Raw genomic sequence first — 16,702 nt, forward strand, 5'->3', positions numbered from 1 at the left:
TGGGAGATGTGGCAGTTGGGGAGAAGTTGGAACTGGGAAACGTCATGGTTGGACCCATGGCGCCAGCCATAGTGGGAGCCACAAGTGTAAAATGCTGATTTTTAGGCTTTTTAGCTCATTTTCACTCCTTTTCTCGATTGGGGCTCTGATTAGACTAAAAACCTGAAAACAAAGAAAAACATAGTGTCGCAACTTGAAAAATACAGTGTGCGAAAAAACAACCGGCGAAAGAAAATGACAGAAGAGTCGCCACCGTGCGTTATTTATCCCAGAGGAGGGAAAGGAAACGCTCGAAGTAAACCTGATAAGAGGAGAGGAAAAGACAAGGTCTCGCAACCAAATCTTGGGTTCGGGAGTCGGTTATGCGAAGGGAAGGTATTAGCACCCCTACGCATCCGTAGTACTCTACGGGATCCACTTTTGTAGTTCTTGTCTAAAGAGTGTGAGTTTATCTTGTGCTGTTTACTAAAAAAGGGGTTAAATGAAAATGACTCGCGTGGATGTCGCATCCACTGCATACGTATCTCATCTGAATATGAGAATCAGAGTCTTCGTAGCTCGGCTACCTAGGGGTTAAGGGTAATTGTGCTCGCTAAGACATCGCATCTTATGCCTACGTATCTCTTCTGGAATGAGAATCAGAGCAAGTCGTAGTTTGGCTAACTACGGGGTTATCGATTGGGTTTTGGACGAACGACGTCACTACACAATCTATCGGATGCTCGACCTTTGGAGACTTACTCACCTGTAGTAGAAGGAGTAAACGTGTGTTTAGGAGAAGAAAAATCAATGAAGGGTTAGGGTTTGGTATGCTCATGCAAAAAGGCAGTCCTTGACGAAGGAACCGCGCTACCTGCGGGGATACGAACACATACAAAACAAACATGTATAAAGTAAATGTGCTTACAAGGCAATCAGAATAAATCTCCCAAATGGTATCCCACAAGCAAAGTGGAATATCCAGTGAGCTATCCCTGCAAAAGTCATATGAGCCTTCACAAAAACTCAACAAAAGGGTTAGTGAAACAAAATAAGCATTTTTTTCATGGATAAAAGTATGGTTTTTCATGGATAACAGTATGGTTTCAGAAACCTCAAACCCTGTGGCATACACTTCAGAAATTAAACGATTAAGCATTCAAGGCATTATTTATACATTCATACATAATACATCACACATTTAGAACATTCAAATTGAAGGCGTAAAATAATGGGAATATGGCAAACCTGATTGGAGAGCTTGATTGAAATTGAGTTGCACCCGTGAGGTTTACAAAACAATCTTTAGGGTTTATGTGAGGCAGGGGTGATTATGTGCAGTTGAGTTCCCGTCAGGGTTTGGAGGTTGCTCTGAACTCTGTTACCTCTTCTCTCACTATCGTTTTCCTCCAGCCAGGGTAATAGGAATAGAATGAAATTTTGTTTCACTGAAACTCTGAATTTATAACCTGATTTTTGTGGACCTGTGGGCTCAAATGAAAGAGGCCCAAGTCCAAAATTTTCTTTTTTTTATTTTTTATTTTTTATTTTTTTTTATTTTTTTCGTTTTTCATTTTTTTTTAAATATTCTGATTGCCATGATGAAATGCAAATGCTAAATGACCTAAAAATGAATGCATGCATGAAGTGTAAAGCGTATGCTTCCAGGAAAAATGAAGGGTAAATTTTGGGGTATTACAGCTGCCCCTATTCAATCAACTAGAGACCTGGAAAGAAGATAGCAGCGGCTTTCGTGCTTTCGAGGTATCAAGGGATTGAATACAATAAAAGCCCGAAAATTTGCACTGAAGTGAAGTGACAATGCCTGTCAGAATCGGCAAAGAGGTGGTCTTGAAAGAAGAATCCGTCTGGTACGGTGAGAGTCAATCTGAATACCGAAAAAGAATGTTAACCTGGATACCAAAATAAATGGTAACACAGAAATAACCATGGCCTGAATGCCGCTCATCAGTCTAAATACTGGAAATGACTTCGATCTAAACATCGGGAGATATGATATTATTAATATCGGTCTGAACACCGAGAGGTTGACCTGAATGCCACAAGTTGCGTCGACCTGAACGTCGGAAACTTCTTTGATCTGAACATCAGAAAATTGGCCTGAACGCCACAAGTTACATCGACCTGAATGTCAGAACCTTCTTCGATCTGGACATCGGAAAACTGGCCTGAACGCCACAAGTTGCATCGACCTGAATGTCGGAAACTTCTTCGATCTGAACATCGGAAAACTGGCCTGAACGCCACAAGTTGCATCGACCTGAATGTCGGAAACTTCTTCGATCTAGACATCGGAAAACTGGCCTGAACGCCACAAGTTGCATCGACCTGAATGTCGGAAACTTCTTCGATCTGAACATCGGAAAACTGGCCTGAACGCCACAAGTTGCATCGACCTGAATGTCAGAAACTTCTTCGATCTAGACATCGGAAAACTGGCCTGAACGCCACAAGTTGCATCGACCTGAATGTCGGAAACTTCTTCGATCTGAACATCGGAAAACTGGCCTGAACGCCACTTCGGTCTGAATACCGGAAAAACTTCATGCCTGTCAGCATCGACAAAAATAGGGAAAGATAATAGAGGCGGCGCATGGGCCAATGACACTTGCTGGGGATAATGAAGGTAAGTCATGAACAATCTTCAGTCAGAGTACTGGAAACAACTTCTGGCTTATCACTTGGGATACCGAGAATGTTTTATGCTTACATGCGTATGTTTGAATTTTTCAATGGCGTAATGCTCCATGAAAATGGAAATGCTACGCGATTTGGGAGGATGCAATGCAATATGATTCTACATGCATGGATGCAAAATGCTGGGTAGAATGCCAAGTTGAGGCAAGGGGATCTGCTGGGGAAATGATCACCATCTTCTGGACCCTGGCAAGGCTGCTGGAGATGCATAGTGCAAAGAATTCTGTGGGGAAATGACCCGCCACACGGTGTTCTAGCAATGACGAAATACTGAGATTCTGACTGGGGAGAGAACGACACTGAAAACCTGCTGTTGGGAAAAGCGATAGTGGTTCTGGCAACCACGATCTGCGAGAGAGACGACTTAGCAGGGGAAGCAAACACCAATACGGTACTGAGATTCTGCTTCAAGCAAAGAGACCATGGATCTGGCATTGGGATTATCGATCTGGCATCGAACTCTAAGGAGCAGCCGCTTCTGCTGGGAAGATACAGTCTGACACTGTCAACTCCGCTGGGGGTATATAGTCTGACACTGTCAACTCTACTGGGGAGTGTATAATCTGAAACCACCGTTTGGGGGGAGGTACAGTGGTGAGAAACTGCTGGGGATTGAAGAATCCAACGCTCTGATCAGTTCTGCAGGGATAAGATACCGAATTCGTCTGTTGGCGACTTCACTGGGGAAAACATTCACGATCATCTGCAGGGGATTTTAAGGAAATGCCCCGAGGGTACCTGTTCTGAATAGACGATCCAAAGCACTTAAAATTTACAGCAATTTTAAATGTTTATTAAGCATGTAATTGTAAAGCTCTTATGTGTCATGATGCAATGTTTATAAAAAAATTCAGACGTCATTTTTGCAAACAAAACAGAAAAATGAAAATGAAAACAAAGATATACTGAATAACATGATTTTATTGATTGAACGGCCTCTGAATAGGCATTTACATCTGGAAGCAATCCCAGGAAAGAGGTAATCGCACAACAGATAAAAACAGACATTAGTCTAATGGCAATGTGAAATGGGTTTCTATTGGGTTCCAATTCTGCTATGACTTGCTCGTCTTCAAGATCCTCCAGATGATCAGCTTTCTGAAAGAGTGATTGGACTGTTTCCTATCCTTCAAAAGTTTCCAGTCATTGACACGAGATGAGATTCAGAACTACTCAGAACGCAGTCATTCGCTTAATCCCTAACTTTTGCCTGGATCACCCTTTTCGGGTTTTCAATCCACCGGGATACCCATTTTTGCCTAAGTTGCCTTTTCAGGTTTTCAACTTACCGGGTGTACAATCTTTTCACTTTTAATCCCTAATTTTTGCCCGAACCTTTTTCATTTTCTTGGTTCGCCGGGATGCCCATTTTTGCCTGGACTACTCCTTTTATTGTCTAGTGGGTCTATTTTATGCGAAGTATTTTTTAACTGCGTCTGAGTTCACAGGGGAAGTGAAGTTTTCACCATCCATAGTTGCAAGCATTAAGGCCCCACCATCAAAAACCTTGGTGACAATATACGGTCTATCATAGTTAGGAGTCCACTTGCCCCTGTGATCTGTTTGAGGAGGAAGGATCCTTTTCAATACCAAATCTTCGACCTGGAAGCATCGAGGATGCACTTTCTGATCAAAGGCTCTCTTCATCCGACTCTGATACAACTGCCCATGACAGATGGTTGCCATTCGCTTCTCTTCGATAAGACTCAACTCATTGAACCTTGTCCGAATCCATTCAGCTTCGTCTAACTTGACATCCAACAGGACTCTTAGAGAAGGAATCTCCACTTCAACAGGTAGGACTGCTTCCATACCATACACAAGGGAGTAAGGGGTTGCCCTGGTCGATGTACGTACTGAAGTACGATACCCATGCAAGACGAAGGGTAGAATCTCATGCCAATCTTTGTACGTAACAACCATCTTCTGCACAATCTTCTTTATGTTCTTATTTGCCGCCTCAACAGCACCGTTCATCTTAGGGTGGTAAGGGGAAGAATTGTGATGCTGAATGTTGAAGTTCTGGCATAACTCCTTCATCATTTTGTTGTTGAGATTAGAGCCATTATCAGTAATGATTCTTTCGGGAATCCCATAGCGACAAATGATTTCTTTCTTGATGAATCGGGCAACCACATGTCTGGTGACATTTACGAACGATGCTGCTTCGACCCACTTGGTGAAATAGTCGATGGCAACAAGGATGAAGCGATGCCCATTGGAAGTGGTTGGCTCAATCTTTCCAATCATATCGATGCCCCACATAGCGAAAGGCCACGGCGAAGACATCACATTCAAAGGATTCGGCGGCACATGCACATTATCAGCATAAATCTGGCATTTATGGCACTTCCGAGCATATTTGAAACAATCAGATTCCATGGTCATTTAGTAATAACCCGCTCTCCACAATTTCTTAGCCATTGCATGTTCGCCGGCATGAGTACCGAAGGAGCCTTCATGAACTTCCTGTATTAACATGTCTTCTTCGTGTCTATCCACGCATCTGAGCAAAACCATGTCGAAGTTCCTCTTATACAACACATCGTCTTTGTTCAAGAAGAAACTGTCTGCCAATCTTCTCAAAGTCTTTCTATCATTGTTGGATGCCCCTTCAGGGTACTCTTGATTCTTCAGAAAGCACTTGATGTCGTGATACCAGGGTTTGTCGTCAACTACCAGTTCAGCAGCAAACACATATGCGGCCCTGTCGAGGCGCATCACGTCGATCTTGGGAGCATGGTTCCACCGAATCACCTTGATCATGGAGGATAGAGTGGAAAGAGCATCTGCCATCTGGTTCTCATCACGAGGTATGTGATACAGCTTTACTATTGTGAAGAAAGTCAATAGTCTTCTCGTGTAATCTCTGTAAGGGACCAAATTGGGCTGGAGAGTGTTCCAATCACCATTCACTTGATTGATCACTAGAGCTGAATCTCCGAAGATGTCCAAAGTCTTGATTCTCAAATCAATGGCCTGCTCAATACCCAAGATACAGGCTTCATACTCAGCTTCATTATTGGTGCACTCGAAAGTCAGACGAGCGGTGAAAGGCATGTGGGCACCTTTCGGAGTTGTAATGACAGCACCAATTCCACTTCCTCTGGCGTTGACGGCCCCATCAAACATTAAAGCCCACTTTTCGTCTGGATCAGGTCCCTCTTCAACAACTAGCTCTTCACAGTCTTTCATCTTGAGGAACATGATGTCTTCATCTGGAAAATCAAACTTCATCGGTTCATAATCTTCAACCGCCTGTTGAGCAAGATAGTCAGACAGAATACTCCCCTTGATGGCTTTCTAGGAAGTATACTGGATATCGTACTCTGTCAGTACCATTTTCCAACGAGCAACCCTTCCGGTGAGAGCTGGCTTCTCGAATATATACTTGACTGGATCCATCTTGGAGATCAATAAGGTCGTGTGAGTCAGCATGTATTGTCTCAATCGCTTAGCAGCCCATGCAAGTGCACAACATGTCTTTTCAAGCATTGAGTATCTCGACTCACAATCTGTGAATTTCTTACTCAGGTAGTAGATGGCATGCTCTTTCCTACCTGTCTCGTTGTGTTGACCGAGAACACAACCCATAGAATTGTCTAGTACTGTCAAGTACATAATCAACGGTCTCCCTGGGACCGGAGGCACAAGGATAGGAGGATTCTGCAAATACTCTTTTATCTTCTCGAACGCCCTTTGACAATCATCATTCCACCTGATAGCCTGATCTTTTCTCAACAATTTGAATATTGGCTCACACGTGGCTGTTAGGTGAGAGATGAACCTTGCAATGTAGTTCAACCTCCCTAAGAAACCACGAACTTGTTTCTCTGTTCTTGGCTCAGGAATTTCCTGTATCGCTTTCACTTTTGCCGGATCCACCTCAATCCCTTTTCCGCTAACAACAAAACCCAGTAGTTTTCCAGATCTCACCCCAAAAGTACACTTGTTCGGATTAAGCCTCAGCTTGAATTTCCTCAAACGCTCAAACAGTTTCTGCAAATTCACCAAATGTTCTTCTTCTGTCTGAGATTTGGCAATCATATCATCAACATAAACCTCGATTTCATGATGAATCATATCATGGAACAGAGTCACCATCGCTCGCTGATATGTTGCTCCGGCATTTTTCAGACCAAACGGCATCACCTTGTAGCAGAAGGTGCCCCATGGGGTTATGAATGTTGTCTTCTCCATGTCTTCTGGTGCCATCTTAATTTGATTATAGCCAGAAATGCCATCCATGAAGGAGAATACCGAGAACTGAGCCGTGTTATCCACCAAAATGTCAATGTGAGGTAAGGGGAAATCATCTTTAGGACTAGCCCTGTTCAGATGCCAGTAGTCAACACACATCCGTACCTTTCCATCCTTCTTAGGTACTGGAACGATATTTGCAACCCATGGCGGATAATTTGTGACTGCTAGAAACCCTGCATCCAACTGTTTTTGCACTTCTTCCTTTATCTTGACAGCCATCTCTGGTCTTGTTCTTCTGAGCTTCTGCTTGACCGGAGGACAACCTTCTTTGAGCGGAAAGCGATGTACCACGATGTCTGTGTCAAGCCCTGGCATGTCCTGATAAGACCAAGCGAAGATGTCAACATACTCTTGCAGCAATTCAATCAACCCCTTCTTCACATTGTCTTCCAAACCGGCCCCTATCTTGATTTCTCTCTTGGCGTCCTCGGTGCCGAGATTAATCACTTCAACAGACTCTTGATACGGTTGAATGACCCTTTCCTCTTGTTTTAATAACCTGGTAAGTTCTTCAGGGAGTTCACAGTCTTCATCACCCTCTTCTTCAGCTTGAAAGATTGGATTTTCAAAGTCGAAGCGAGCCATAGCAGAACCGTTATCAATAGGATCCGGTGATGTGCATCTGCATGAGTGATGGTATGTCCTTATGAGTGTGAACATTTTTATTTTTGAAAACTGCAAAAATAGAAAGACAGTGAACAAAATATTTGAATAGTGTAAGCTTTCAAAGCTACACAATTGCGTGGACCAAGCTCGGATCTTCCTTTCCTATGCACATTATGCCAAGCATGCACAATCTTCTGCTTCAAATGTTGGGGATCTTTACCCTCTTGATAGAAAATACCTTCTAACAAAGTGTTATTAGGTTTGTCTCTCAAGGGGAACCCAAGTTGACGACGAGCCAAAGTAGGGTTGTAGTTAATTCCTCCTTGTGTACCAATGAGAGGCACATTAGAGAATTCACCACAACAATCAATAATCTCCAAACTGCTCAAAGAAGGATCATACCAAACTATATCATCATTGGTGAGAGACATAAGTTTCTGAGACCATCGTAGACATTGTTTGTTCTCCACAAAAGCAGGTGTCTGAGGCAAGTGCAAAATAAACCACTTGTACAGAAGAGGAATGCAACAGACAATAGCTCCACCACCCTTAGAATTCCTTAGATGCAAAGAGAAGTACATATCACCCAACAAAGTAGGCACGTGATTTCTAATCAAGAAGATTCTAATGGCGTTAACTTCAACAAAATCGTCAATGTTAGGGAATAAAGCTAATCCATAGATGAGTAACACAAATATAGCTTCAAAAGCGTCCACACTACCGGCTTGAGCAAAGGCAGTAGCTTCTTTGATGAGGAAGTCAGATGGCCACCCAAACAATCCTCCTTTCTTCACCCAATGAGCCTCTATCTCATACTTCTTCAAGTGAAGAGCTTCAGCTATAAGATGAGATCTGGGAATCTCTTCTAATCCACTAAGTGGCACTTTGCTAGAAATAGGTATCCCTAAGAGATGAGCATACTCCTCCAACATAGGCATAAGCTGATAATCAGGAAAAGTGAAGCAATGGTAGAGAGGATCATAGAACTGCACCAACACACTCAACAGTCCTTCAACCACATCAGCAAACAAGATGGACAGAAGCTTCCCATGATGTTGCTTGAAGTCCAAGGGATCTAAGATAAAATATTCTAGCTTCCTTAACTCTTTCAAGTCGGGATTTCTGAAACTGTACTTCTTAGTGTTCCTTCGTCCATAATCCATGGTCTGAAAATATTTGCAAATAATATCTCAGTTCCTTGAAATTTTTGTATGATGAATGTTATGATGCGCATGAATGCATGAATGCAACAATCACAAATAAGGGATCACACACAAGGAAAACAAACAAAGGTCAAGGGATGAATCAAGTCATTGTCAAGATGAATCATCCATTTTGGTGGATTATGGTTTCCACCTTATCAACACCCAAGTTCCATTAATATTGACAAGACTTGATTGGATCAACCAAGAATCAAAGGTTTGTTGTAAGTCACGAGCATGGAGTATGGGTAAGAACCATCCCAAAGGAGTGAGCTTAAGATAAAAACATGTAAATCATGTTCTAAAAAGTTCCCAGAGTCTTGATTCCATCTATCAAATATTACAGGTTAGGATGACTGACTCATCAACCCATAATATTCTCAAGAGAAACTCGTCTGAGTGTAGTATCGCGTAACAACTGTGATCAAGTCTACACTTGGACAGTCTCCGCACTACGCCTAAATAGGTCAAGAGGGGTTAAATGTTCTACGGTCCTCAACTTCTTGGACCCCAAATTAGATATAGTAATGCCTAACCACAACTAGTTATGTGACATTTCAAAATCCAAAAGGGTATCCACTTAGCAGATGGGTCTCAAGCAAACTTGTTAAGGACTACTCCACACAAGTCGAACATGACTATACCATCCTCTTATCTTAATTGCACTCAAGTTTAGGTTAGAACTTGTCTCACCACTCAGAGATCACCAAGCATAACAAGCAGATTATATCACACAAACAAATATATACATACATCAAATATACAAATATATACACACACAAAATTAGGCTAAACCCATTGGGGACTACTCCCCAGCAGAGTCGCCACTTAATTTCTGTAGCGGTAAATTCATGATCATCAAGCTATGGATAAGCAAGACATCAAATAACAAGATTCGTCATCGCGCTTTTATTGTTTCCAAGGGAAAAGGGAAAAGTACGAACAAAACCCACAAATAAGAAGTTTTCAAATCAAAACTAATAAAATTCCAGAGATTACAAGTAAGGGGGTTAGTTACACAGAGGGAAGGTGTTAACACCCAAAGTGTTCTAGGTACTCCTAGGGAGCCCTTTCTTGTGTGTGTATGTGTTTTTGTACAAATTATGTTTGCAAGCAAATAGAATGGAGGGATGAGAAAAGAATTCATTAATTATATTTTGTGTTTGACAAGACCTCACTACGCCAAATAAGGGAAAAGAGGGTGCTTATTTTGGTCTATAACAGCGCTTTTAAGCGCCCTCTAAAGTGGCGCTGGCATAGGTAAAGACAGCACTTTGTTTTCCTGGAGAAAGCGCTGTCTAAAGTGGCCCTTTAAGGGCCACATTATAGTGCGCTTTCAGAAAAAAGCGCCCTCTGGAGTGGTCCATAAAGGGCCACCTTAGAGGGCACTTTCTGGACAAAGCGCCCTCTAAAGTTGTCAATGTAAAGTGTTTAGAGGGCGCTTCCTACAGAAAGCGCCCTCTAAAGTGTTAGTTATTTTAAAAAAATTTGTTTGAAAAACAGTGGGTATTTAATTGGGAACCTATTCGCATGCTGCAAAAGTGTAAAATTCATATTGATTTCATCCTTTAATCCAATGTTATACACCATTAATCCATTGATATATACAACATAAATCCATTTATATACAACATTAATCCTCCATATATACAACATTAATATATATTCATGCATGTACAACAACATTCCATACATATATGTACAACAATATACAACCTATATGATTCTTTGATCAATAATGAATTGACACAATTCATCCTTCATTTCATCCAAATGAGCTCTTGAGTAAGATTTGTATTCGTCAAAGTACTACAATTAAGAGAATAAAACATATTCATGATTTAGTAACAAATTAGATGAAATATCCGATAATATTAAAATAAACCATAAGTTATTATTCCATACCATTTTTGGGATGTCTATACGATTCAACGCAATGATATCTCTCATAAATCTCAATACAAAAAATCCGCAATCGACCGAATTGTTTTGCTGAGGACACTACACAGAAAAACAAACAAACAATATATATATATATATATATATATATATATATATATATATATATATATATATATATATATATATATATATATATAGTTAATTTCTTACAAACACTATTATAAGCAAAAATAAGATACTTAATATATACCTGAACTCTGACCCAGGTAATGTCCTTCCTATTACGATAATTCTTTTTCGATCTAAATTTTAGTATTGCCCTAACAAAATAAAAACGTATATTGAGATCAATCTGACAGACATAATTAAATATACAAATACACACGAATATTTAGGGGAATTTCACTTACGCGTCAACCGTCTTCTTCATACTCGGATATTTACTCCAATCACCCGATAACGAATTGAGATAATACACCATTAGTCTCGAAAGATCCATAGCAACCAACACCCAGTGACCACTGTAAAATAAAACAAAAATTTAGATGCATGAAAATTTTCTACGTAAAAGATATACATAGATTAGAATGAAATTATTAGAAAGAAAATCTAACCCGTTGCCAGAATTAAACGGTAAAAAATACAAACTGGGTGTAGTATTATCGCCGGCCGCCATGAATCTATCGACTAGTTCATTCTTTGCGGATGTTGGATTTTTCGTTATAAACGTTGTATTGATACGGGAAGCAGCAATAAAATTGAATCGGTTACACAATTCAGTTCCCCGCATCAATGTGTCATACACATACCTTAAATAGAAACATAATAAACATTAGACTACTCATTGAAATGTGTAAATAAATTGTTCAACTAAGTAAATAATAGATTGATCGGAGTACCATATGTATGTATGAATGACAGCGATGCCCAATTCTTCGTGTTCAAAAAGTTGTTGCATGTCCTCCTTTGCAATTATTTCGGAATGAGCAATTCCGAAAACACCTTCATCAAAATCTACACTACGGATGGCGCCGTGCATAATATCGGACTCTTCCACCATTTTCTCAAGACGCATCATAATTTGAGATTTTGTCTCGGACGTCGTTGGAATATCCTTACCAGCTTTTTTCAACTTTCGACCGGGAACCTAAAAATTCATATAAATTAAATCATGACTTTTTGTGATGCAACAGAACCGTTGCGTATATAATTCAATGGGTATATATATTTGTACCTCTTTTTGAGATGCAACCGACTCGATGCGTCTTGAAATCCCTTTACCAGCTTTATGTGTGGGTCTTGTAGGAGTCTAACATTACCATGTAATAAGGATTGATTAAATATCATAATTGTAGCTGAATTGAAATGTGAATACTAAATATTCATAATCATTTAGAACATATATACCTCGGCATCTGGGAAAATTAGATCTGACGACCATCCAATAAAGGATCCGACTGCATCTCGCATCAACGTTGTCTCTGAAACAACGTCGGGTAATGGTAGAAGCGCGTCCGTATCTAATACAAGGTCAACCGAAACTTTCATATATCCCACCGGGAGGGGATTATGGTGAAGTAATTCACCCGAAGTGTTGTGCACTTTTCCCTTACCAACTATGCGATAAGTTGGTGACGATAGATACAGCTGCAAGGTGTAATGCCCTAAACCAATAATAAATGTTATTGTTAACGTGTATATGTGTCAAGTAAACTATTTTAATTTCAGAATAACATATATAATTACCTCGGGAAATTTCGGTTGACAATTGATACTAGCTCGGTCACTAATATCTTTTGCCTCGGAACCGCACCTTTCCTCTCTATACCTTGCATTCTCCTTTTGCAGTTCGAGTACTTGTGCCCTTAACTCCGCCAAGGTCTTCATCACCTCTTTGTTGGTAGGATTTTTTGTTTTTGGTTTTTTATAAAATGACGACGGAGTCACACCAAAACCCTTACCCCTCACACGACCGGAATACTCAGGAACATTTAGTACTCGACTAAGTACGCTCCTGCAATCCTGGACCTCGGTTGAAGGTAAGGTTTGGGATAAAGTCTCCTGAAATATTATTAGAGGAGATTAAAAATGAATTATATGTCTAACAAAATTTTCGATATAATTAAAGAAATAATGTTACATATACTTACACATTCGTCATAAACATTTTGAACCGCTTCAACGACAGCCCCATCCTTCCCAACCCGAGCAGCCTTCCACAATACGTGCTCCGGAAGAGATGTTACGTCACTTTTCTCCTCGGCTAGCTACACATTGAATCAGATTATAAGATCATCAATTATAACATATTGTGACAATGTATAACCTCATAGCATTTGAATATACTCACAATTCTTTGTTGTAACCGTGCATATCCCGTACGCCCTTTTTTGTACGGATACGCGGGTTTTGATGCCCTTTTCCGATTTTTGTCGCTTACTTCCTGGATAAAAAATTTTAAGGCATATTAGAACCAAGTAACTTAACAATTGTATAATACCATAATTAATAGACATTACATGGAATTTTTCGTTTCTTCGTTTGGCGACAAAGTTATCCCATTCTTCGGCTGAAATAATCTCCGCATACTTCATTGGCCGTTCTGCTTCAACAAATTTTCCTTCCTCATCCTTGAGAAATTTGTTGGACAAAAAGGATCGAAATCCTCGGAGTCTTTTTCCGGCCAATTGAATACAATATTTTTGCCGGCTTTCATCGATGTGAAAGGATCTCTAAAAAACATACACATGGAGTGTGTTATTATAAGTAATATTATAACAATATATGGTCAACAAATAGTCAACAAAAAAAACATATAACAATATATGGTAAGTACCTGTATCTCGGACCATATTTTTTCTTTGCCAACCTTCAATTCCGGACTTCTCCAATTATCACATGTAATCGGAATATGTTGTCGAACAAGGAAACCAATGTAACTTGCCAACATTGAACCGTTAGGCTCAATTAGTTGGTCTTCAGCACTCCAATGTACTTCGAATTTTTCACCCTTGTCTCTTGCACGAATGATTGACTTCATAACAGTCAATCCTCGTTTGATTTCTTTTTCAACATTGTTACGTGATCCACTCGCGTCATGGGTATCGTCTTGGTTAGCCATTTTATCTGTAATATAGAAATGATTCAATAAGACCCAAGTAAGACAATGACCATATTCGTGAAGCTACACAAAAAACACATTCATATACCTTCCATTTCTCTCATGTTACAACAATCTAAACTCTCTCTTTTTTTCATCATTATTGAATACAAACACACACACACCTACTGCATACAAAAGACCAATGCAAACTTATGGTGTTTGGAACATGAACAAACTTGCATCCATAATCATCAAACTTCCAAGCACAAGCTCAAACACACTCCAAATGACATCAGTTTTCAATCAGAAATAAAAAACCTTACAACAAGGTGCTCATGAACACCATATAGTGCTCGTTTGCCCTAAACAACATTAATCAACATAATGCACAAAATGTAAAACTCAATTTAGAAAATGCCCTAATCAAACACCTGAAAATACAAACTATTAAGAGAAATACCTTCAAGGTGACGGTAACGATGGAGAAGAAAGTGAACAGCGACGGTGGACGCAGATAACTCAGTGAACGTGAACGCAGCAGCAGAAAGAGGCGACGGCGACGACGACGGTGAGGGAGGGAGAACGAACGGAGGACGAGAGTAATCGCAGTAGAGAGTAATCGCAGTAGAGAGAAAACCCAGTTACGTAAACGATATAGCATATAGAGAGGGAAAATAAAGAGACATGCAGTATATGTTATAATTTTAATGTTTACTAAAGGGGACCTTAGAGGGGGCTTGTGTAAAAAAAGCGCCCTCTAAAGGGGGCCTAAGAGGGCGCTTCTAAAAGCGCTCTCTAAGGCTTTCCAAAAGCGCCTTATAAACTGGAAATGTACATGGACTTAGAGAGCGCTTTTTTAAAAGCGCCCTCTAAGGGTACCCTTAGAGGGCGCTTTCATAAACGCGCCCTCTATTGGTGTCTCTCCATTTCCTCATTATTTTTTCGCTTCACTTTAGAGGGCGCTTTGTTACAAAAGCGCCCTCTAAAGTGCGCTGCCTATTCCAGTTGTTCGCTCCTTATTTTTTCTCTTCACTTTAGAGTGCGCTTCTTTAAGAAAGCGCCCTCTAAGGTGCGCTGTCTATTCCAGTTTTTGGCGTAGTGCCTTCGGACTTGTGCCTACGTACCAACATAAAAATGAGGGATCAAAACCTAGTAGTTCGTGGTATAAATTTCAAAAGTGGATGCATTGCTTTTAACAAAAAAATTAAGTTTAAAAGCACAAAGGTCTAAAAATGGTTTGAATGGGTGTTAGTCTTTTTTAGCTTTTGAATATTTTAAGTCAAGTATAATTAAGTATATTTACAAGTTGGATTGAGAAAAGAAGTTTGAAAATGCAATGGCATAAGGCCAAAGTTTCTAGTTTGCAATAATGGTCAAAGTTTAAAAAACAAGCATAAATAAAGAAGTTTTTAAAAGGAATGAGAGATTTGAAATTAAACAAGTGGGGAGAATATGAAGAGACTAATCTTAAGCATAAATTTAAAATTTGAGAGTTGAAAAGATCTGACCAATGGACTGCAATCCAATAGACAAGAATGTCATATAGAAACCTAAATTCCCTTGGACATTAGAATCAAGCAACAAACAATGCACAATATATCAACTTGAAGAGCAAGGCATCAAATAAAGATAGCCACATCCATGCTTAGCAACTCCATGATCTTCTTCAAATTTGCCCAAGTAGCAGGTGAATCTCAAGATGCCATAAATCACAGGTTTAAAATAACAGCTTCACAATGATCATGTTGCAGATGAACTCAAATGGGTCTTCAATGATGTATCAGATGAAGTTCTCAAACTACAAGCATTTGGTTACATGAAAGTTGGCATTGGCCAAGTCCTTTGCATAGGGAGTGTTGCCTAAGTTCTAAGTCCAATTGTCTCAGATCAAACCAACAGTCCACACAAGAAGTTTTTTAGGGTTTTTGTTCTTATTATGTACATTAGTAGTCAAAGACCACACAAACAAACATAAATAAAATATATCACAAAAATATGGTCCAAGTGGACAAAGTGAAAATGACATTAACATAAACAATTAGAATGGTATGAATAATGGAAAATGAATAAGACTTGAAAATAAAGTGCATTAAAGTAAATGACTTGAAATTAAATGTTAGTTGTTAATGAGTTAGAAGTTAGTACTGTTTTTGCGTTTTTAAGTCATTCTTTGGAGAATACTCAACCCACTTATCACAAGTATGGATCCTTGAACCAAGACATCTTCCAAAGGAAGGAAAAAGGCCAAGTTTCCACACAATACCATGAAAGAGTGGAGACTTACAATCTCACTAACTAGAATGCTATGCCTTTTGTGTCAAAAATTTAACATTATGTTAACCAATCATAATTGGACTCATGTAGAAGTCACAACTATTTGAGGCCGAGCAATAGAATTTTTGTGTTAATGCATGTTAGGGACATAGTATAATGGACTATGCTCATGAAACATACCACACACAAAAAGAATATGCAAAAGGGGGGACCTAATCTCATCCATACTTATGTTGATTTTGCAATCAACTAGCCTTAGGATATTGAGATATCATAGGTCCATGACATGAATACATAGAGAAGGGGAATGAGATGAAGAGGGAGGGAAAATGGATCAAACTCAAATTGGACAAAGGAGGACTTTTACCAAATTAAGATCATTCATTCATTTTGGGAGATAGAATGTACATTCCATCAATCCCCTAAATCCAATGATCTTAACCTAACAAAGTCAAATCAACCTTGACCAAGGCCCAAGAACACAAGTCAACCTTACAAAGTCAATCAAAATGGCTCTACACAATTTATTTGGCATTTATTCAATTAAAAATACTAAAAATAATACATTAAATTAAATATGGTTGGTCAATTTTCTAAAACCTCATCAAAATACCAAAGAAATGGCCATGAGATTTATCATAGGTCAAACAAGGTC

Source organism: Lathyrus oleraceus, chromosome 5, assembly GCF_024323335.1.
Source record: "Lathyrus oleraceus cultivar Zhongwan6 chromosome 5, CAAS_Psat_ZW6_1.0, whole genome shotgun sequence".
Classification (NCBI taxonomy): domain Eukaryota; kingdom Viridiplantae; phylum Streptophyta; class Magnoliopsida; order Fabales; family Fabaceae; genus Lathyrus; species Lathyrus oleraceus.